This window comes from Palaemon carinicauda, chromosome 6 (genome assembly GCF_036898095.1).
Source record: "Palaemon carinicauda isolate YSFRI2023 chromosome 6, ASM3689809v2, whole genome shotgun sequence".
Classification (NCBI taxonomy): Eukaryota; Metazoa; Arthropoda; class Malacostraca; order Decapoda; family Palaemonidae; genus Palaemon; species Palaemon carinicauda.
The window spans coordinates 101,937,299-101,945,102 of NC_090730.1; positions in this window are offsets into that span (position 1 = coordinate 101,937,299).

Consider the following 7,804-nt stretch of genomic DNA (forward strand, 5'->3'; position numbering starts at 1 on the left):
GAGTTCCTGTCTCTTGTTAGTTGTGTTGATAATTTCTTGTCATTTTGACAGGTGGCTAAAGGAGACGAGACTGTGTCATGGGCTGCATGTCGTGCCAGCAAGCAGTCCATTCCAGAGGAACCAGCGTGTAGCGTGACCCTCACTTCATTTCTGCCTCTCTTCTATGACCAAGCCAAGTCCGTAGCTATGATTCGTTACTCCATGGGCGTCATCAGGACATTTGGTCGACTCCACATTGAGATTGCTGCACTTAAAACTCTGGGTGATCTTCTAGATAGCAGTGGATGGGCTGAAGCTCTGGTGCAGGCAGGAGTTACTACAGCTGGTACTGCTGATTCCTTCCAGAAGGCTGCCCATGTTACACGCACTCGGCGAGCTCACCAGGTCAAAGCCAGTAGCCTCTATCTTCTGCTACAGGAAACCTTTAGCCAAGGAGCAAATAAGGGACAGGATCTGGAAGACTGGTGTACTGAACGTGTGCAGGCTAGTCCACAGTTCCACTTCTGGTGGGTCATTCTACAGCTGGAACTGACTGCCCGAATCTACGTCAGAACTTTCCATGACGGGAACTTCCTGCTATACATTGTTGCCCTGAGCAAGATTGTCCCCTGGTTCTTCGCATTGGGTCATACCAACTACGCCAGGTGGATACCAGTTCACCTGTGCAACACAGTGACACTAGCGACCAAACATCCAAGCATATACAAGCAGTTTCTTGCTGGCAACTTCACAGTAAAGAAGACCATTTATGTGTTTTCTGCAATGGCCTATATACCAAGCCCACGAACAGAATAACGCATTAGTTAAGGGTGACGGAGGAGCTGTAGGCCTGACAGAGAATCCCGCTGCATTACGGCGCTGGATGGTGTCTGGTTAAGAGATGGCTAGAGTGATCGCTGGCCACATCAGAGACCAAGAAGGCTGATCACAAATACCACGAGCAGACCAAGCATACACAGGTAGCCTTTGCTAGAGATGTGCGTTTACTCACTCAAGTCATGGGGGAGATGGGCAACCCATTTTGTGATGACAGCAAGGATCTCCTGGTGCTAGACAGCAGAGACCTGGCAGACCCAGCAGTTATCAACACTGTACGTAAGATCAAGAAGCTGGGACAAGAACAGCATGATTCCTATGTCCATGAGAGACTTGTCAACCAGACAAAGCCAATCACTAACCTAATCAATCAAGAGAAACAACTTCCCTCTTTTCAGCCGACCTCCAGTCAGAGATAAGTCAAGAACACAGCTGCAGGTGTCATCTCTGAAGAACGACTGCTCCCTGTTCTCTAGGTTGTTCATTGCGTCCCAAATACGTGATGGAGATCTCAATGAGTTCTTTGCACACAAGAACCAAGCATAACCCCCTGCACTGTCACACAAGGGCAAGATGAGGCTTGGAACAAAATCTGATCTGGTTGGCTGCTTAAAAGATCTGGTCCGTCCACAGGAGATTGCTGCTACCGCTGCTGCTGCTGCTAGTCCAGCAGTTGAAGTCATCATACTTGATAGTGCAGCAATCATCAATATGCTGCCACCGGGCCCAGCAAAGACCTTCAAATACTATGCATCACAAGTTTTCTTGCCCTACATCACATCTCAGCTGTAGCATACCAGCAGGATGGATGTTGTCTGGGATGAATATCTCAAAGAGAGTTTGAAGGCAGGCACTAGGAAGAGGTGAGGCAAAGGCATCAGAAGACGAGTCGAGCCATCTAGCTCCATTCCTGGACACTGGTAGACCTTTCTTCGCATGGATGAGAACAAGATCGAGCTGTTTGACTTCCTGGCCACCAGGATAGCAACAACAGACACAGACAAACAAGTCATCAGCACCCACTACAAAGATGTGGTTTATACATAGGCCCGAGATGTTGCTGGCCTTGCCCTTTGTAGTCACGAGGAGGCTGATACAAGAATGCTACTTCATTTCATGTTGAAGACGTTGTGAGGCAGGGATACAGCAAAGTGTCGATCCGCACAGTAGACACTGATGTCGGGGTTGTTGCAGTGATAGAAGCTGGACGTCTGGATATTGATGAGCTCTGGGTTGCCTTTGGCACAGGAAAGAACTTCAGGTTCATGGCCGCTCATGAGATGGCTGTAGCACTGGGACCTAACAAGTGTTAAGGGTTTTCATTCTTCCATGCCCTCACTGGATGTGACACTGTTTCACTTTTCGGAGGCAGGGGGAAGAAAAAAGTATGGGAAACTTGGAAAGCCTGTGATGAGGTTACTGATATCACTAGCATCCTGTGCCTTGGCTGCCTCGCCAACTTCTTCAGCCATAGATGACCACATGGATGCACTGGAGCATGAGTGTCGCAAGCACCTGTTCACCCAGACTGGCAGATCAATAGATGCTCTCCCACCAACTCGAGAAGCCCTGAAACAGCACATCAAGAGAGCTGCTTACCAAGCCAGCTACTGTTGGGGCCAGATGATGGTATTCACACCAGAGCTCCCATCGCCCAGTGACTGGGGGTAGGTTCACACCGATAATGGTTGGGACATATACTGGACAACCCTCCCAGAGGCAACTGAGGCATATCGGCAACTACTAAGGTGTGGCTGCAAAAAGGAATGCAGAGGACAGTGCAAGTGTGCCAAGGCTGCACTCCAGTGAACAGCTCTGTCACTGTGGTGGAGAGTGTACGAGAGTAGAACCATGCATTGGGACAAGAGAAATCACAAATGCTAATTACATGTTCATCAATGCATATAGTAGATTTTGTTACCAGGATCTAGATGTTCCACTGTATAATTTTGACTCTTTCTGTATATTTGTATATTTTTATAATTTTGTATAATGTAAGTTGATGTTAGGTTCAAACAGAAGAACTTCCCCTGAGTTCAAGAGTGTTAAATAGTAACAGTTATTCCATGGTACTTGATAACAGTTTTTTGAAGAGTTTGTTGAAGAAAATCATCCAAAATACAAAAATGCCCCAAAAAATAACCAAATAAATGGTTTTCTCACATTTTGTCACCTCTATTTGCTGTCTCTTATTTGCTACAATAGATATCTAGTTTAATAAAACCACTAGTATGCTTCTTCAATAAATAAATATGGTTGAATTCATATGTATCCTAAGATGCGTACAACACAAAATCGGCTATTTTGTAAAATGGCTGCCATTTTGGCCCTGGAAAGTATCTGGAATGTCCCTATATCCAAAAATCTTCGTAAGATATTGCCCTAGCAGTGTGCCAAATTTCATGCTTGTATCACTAGAGGCACATTTTTGTCACATATCTGCCCGGCTAACTATGAAAGTTGTCAGAGTGTTAACTTTCAGTTTACGTTTTCTACAAATATAAATATTTCATTGAATAAATATTCTTATTTGTAAGTGCTTTTTTATTATTAGTTGTTTAATGCGTTTATGGAGGAGATATTTCCATACTCCGATAATTCAATGAACATATATAACGCATGTCAATGGAAATATGAAACGCATGCCGAAGACCATTTAGCGAAATGCAAGCTGTAAATGCTATTGTTTCATTGAACTAATCTCATAATTCAGTTTACACAGATGTTTTAACTGTGAATTATTTACACACGACGAAGGCCTCCACTCACCTAACCGCAACCCCCCCCCCCCCCCCCTCACACACACTAATTTTCTCTCTAAATTTTCGCTACACCAAAAATTACACCCTCCGCCAAGTAATACATTTCAATGTTATGATTGTTTATCCTATTTCTTTTACTGCGGGTTGTTACCTTTCTCTTCAATTAAAGATAATGATTTTAAAATGTAATTAAAGTACACTAATAAGAATTTTAAAATTCTTCCATGTTATAATTTCTCACTAATTGCTTTATTTTTTCGATAGATGCGTATTCTTTTTCCTTTCTTCGCAGAGTATCCGCGCCTAATACATGTAACTTTTGCTTGTGCAAAGTTTCATTCTTAGGCAGGTCCCTCACAATTTCCATAGATCAGTATGAATCGAAGTAATAAATGATTGAATAGCATCCAGAGTTCTCCACCTTGTCTCTCATGGCATTTATACATCTTCGGCTCTCAATTTCCACATTAGGTAAAGCAAGTGAAGGAGTCCCAACTGTACCAAGTATAGCCGGTTTAATTGAATTATAGTCATTGTGAAAACGGAGACGACAACAATTCTAGGATTTTTTCCCACCGCCGATGGGTTCTTGTTTTTATCACATTGTCTTTATGCTTCTCGTATATGTAATTTTCTTCGTCAACCAATTCTCGTTTTGCTTTCAAGGAAGAAATGTACGAGGACATGGTTGCCAAAAAAAAGAAAAAAAAAGAAGAAAAAAACTTTCTAAGACAACGATAAGAAAGCAACTCAAATTTACAATGATCGCAATTTTAAATATATAGTTTCACTTAGAATATACAGTTTATTTTGAGCAAACAATCGCTTAGCTCATGTGATTAAAGTTGTTTGCTTATTAGGTGAGGGTGAAAAGTTGCAGGAGAAAAATTAGTGGGGAGAAAGTTTCTTGGAGTCGTAATTTGTCACGGACATAGATCAGGATCTTTATTTCAGAAAGGTGAAGGAACCACCAACGTGTCCAATGGATATAGCCACTGATGGATGGTTTGCTTTTTAGTTTACAATATTCTGCAAAATGTTATTTATTACTTACCCAAGCAGCATTAGAAAAATGATGGGTATTATGTTGTATAATATGTTAGAGAGTATATGATGTCAAATGTTGCATAAAGAAGCATAAGCAAAATATATATAAGCCCTAGTAAGGATTTTTCAAATGTTTCCCATAGGTATTGAGTGCCACATATATCTGTTAATCAATATCCGATCATTAAAGAGACATTGCATGTTTGTGCTTGAGGATCTATCATAACAAGTTATAAGAAGCGTACTCGTGAAATTTATTCAATATCTTACTATTTCATTTTCATTACCTTAATACTAGAGTCGTGCGGCTATGGAAGTAACCTTCCATTATAGATCGTAAAGAAATCAAAACAATGAAATCGGTAGAGTAGTAGTTGCTTCGAGCTGAAATTGTGATTGGACGTTGCAGTTTCTGACATAAATAATGGTATTAAAACAAGAATGATCTCACATTATCGAGTCACCAATCACTTCGTTATCTACAAATCAAACATAAGTGACTCGTTCAGTTACTATCTTTTGCACTCAAATATTGGGAAAGATCAAGGAGGTAACGGATATAAAAAGGACAGAGAAAAAAGTTGCCTTATCACGACTGAACTTAACATTCATTAACTGTATTCCCTCCTAAATCCCAGTTTTAACTAGTACTAATCCCGAAATATCACTAAAGTGATGTGTAATGATGGATGGATGGGGGGTGGCGGGTTAATTTCTATCTATTCAAATTTAGCTGCCTGTTTGGTGATGTGACGGGCCGAGAGGAGGTTGTGACTCAAAGGCAGGTTGAAAGCAACTGAGTTCATTTATTATAGAACAACACTCTCCTTTATATACAAAACCTCAAGGCAACAGGAAATTTCATGTTCGAAAAACAGACAATGTTACAGAGGAGAAATGTAGACATGTTTATTCTGGTTCTTTTTAGTGCAAGGGAAGAGCGAAGATACAAGCATAATACATACAAAATAAATTATGTACGATCGTGTGACACACGGTTGGTACATGGCTCCGGCTCCCCCCCCCCCTGAAAATGACATACTGTACATGTTAAATAGGGCGCCCTGATCTAGAGAGGCGAACTGTAGGCAGGTCATCTGGCAGAAGATAAGCAGGTTTTAGACGATCAATGGAGACCCAGTCTTCTTTGCCACGAATGTTTAGTAAGAATGCTTTCGGACTGCGTCGGATCAAAGGGAAAGGGCCCATGTAAGGGGGCGTTAACGGTGGCTTGCTAGTGTCGTTGCGCAGGAAGACGTGCGTTGCAGAGTGCAAGTCTGTCGGCATGTGATGCTTCGCTGGGGGCTTGTAAGTCTGGCGGTATGGAGTAAATTTTCCCACAACGTGACGTATGCGCTGGAGATCGTCGGAGGAGGTTGTAGAAGGAAAAAATTCGGCAGGGATGACCAACGGGTCGCCATACACCATTTCAGCTGCCGAGACGTCGAGGGCGTCTTTAGGAGTGGTCCTTAGTCCCAGGAGGACCCAGGGAAGCTGAGTAAACCAGTTGCAATCCTTGCAGTGGGATATCAAAGCTGCTTTGAGGGTGCGATGAAAACGTTCAACCGTTCCATTGGCAGCGGGGTTGTCGGCCGTTGTCTGATGTAGGGTAATGCCCAGGAGATTCGCTAATGATGTCAACAATTGAGAGGTGAAAGTGGTACCCCTGTCAGAAGTAATACGCTCAGGGATACCAAATCTTGCAATCCATCCAGAGAGTAAGGCAAATGTACATGAGGCAGACGTTGCAGTTTCCATGGGAATGGCCTCAGGCCAACAAGTGGAGCGGTCGATGACGGTAAACAGGTAACGATGTCCTTGTGAGGTGGGTAGGGGGCGTACAACGTCGACGTGAATGTGTGCGAAACGACGCTGAAGTTGAGGAAAGGTGCCCACTCCTGAATCCGTGTGTCGATGTACTTTGGAAGTTTGGCAAGAAGTACAGGCGCGGACCCAATCCTTAGCATCCTTAGAAATGTCGTGCCAAATGAACTTTGCCTTCAGCAGCTGTGCAGTAGAATGGCACGAGGGATGTGAAAGGCCGTGAATGAAATCAAACACCTGCCGGCGCATGGGAGCAGGAATCCAAGGTCGCGGTCTACCAGTACTGACGTCACAGAGGAGGGTGGTGTTGGAGTCTTCAAGGGGGAAGTCTTCCCAACGGAGGGACGTGCAGGATGTCTTACATGCTTGATACTCTGGATCCTGTCGTTGGGCTTCAGCTAGGGCATTGTATTCCAATCCCAGTTGAACGGCAGCCAACGTTTTTCTTGACAGGGCATCGGCAACGGGATTCATTTTCCCAGGGACGTATAGAAGGGTGCAATTGTATTCAGCCACGGCGGAGAGATGTCGGCGTTGACGGGTGGACCAGGCATCAGACTGTCGAGTAAAGGCGTGCACCAGAGTCATGTGGTCTGTGCGAATGACGAAGGGCGTACCTTCTAAGAAATGGCGAAAGTGACGGACAGCCAAGTGCACCGCCAGCAATTCTCGATCCAAGGTAGAATAACCCGATTCTGCCTTGGACAGTTTTCTGCTGAAGAAGCCCAATGGGCGGGGCGAGCCGTTGACCACCTGGCATCGGTGGAGAGAAGGAGAGGGGCATGTGGGATAGGAAAAGTAAGAGCTGCAGCGGCTGATAGGGCCTTCTTTGCATTGCAGAAGGTTGCTTCTTGAAGGGGACCCCACTTCAGGTCCTTTGGCTTGCCCTTGAGGGAGGCGTAGAAGGGAGCAAGAGTGGCGGCAATGGCTGGCAGAAAATGGTGATAATAGTTGATCATGCCCAAGAATTCCTGCAGAGCTTTGACGGTCGAGGGTGCGGGGAAGTTCTGAACGGCTGCTACCTTCTCAGGGAGGGGATGGACTCCTTCAGGAGTGATGCGGTGCCCTAAGAACGACACTTTGTTGGCGCCAAAGGTACACTTGTCGTACCGGACTACAAGGCCGTTTTGTTGCAGGCGGTCGAGCACGATGCGCAGGTGACGGAGGTGTTCCTCTTTTGAGGAGGAGAACACAAGTGTGTCGTCCACATAACATACACAGAAAGGGAGGTCCCCTAAGATGCCATCCATGAGACGTTGAAACGTGGCCCCAGCATTACGAAGGCCAAAACAGGAGTAATTGAAGGTGTATGTACCAAACGGAGTGGTGATGGCAGTCTTGGGGATGTCTTCTGG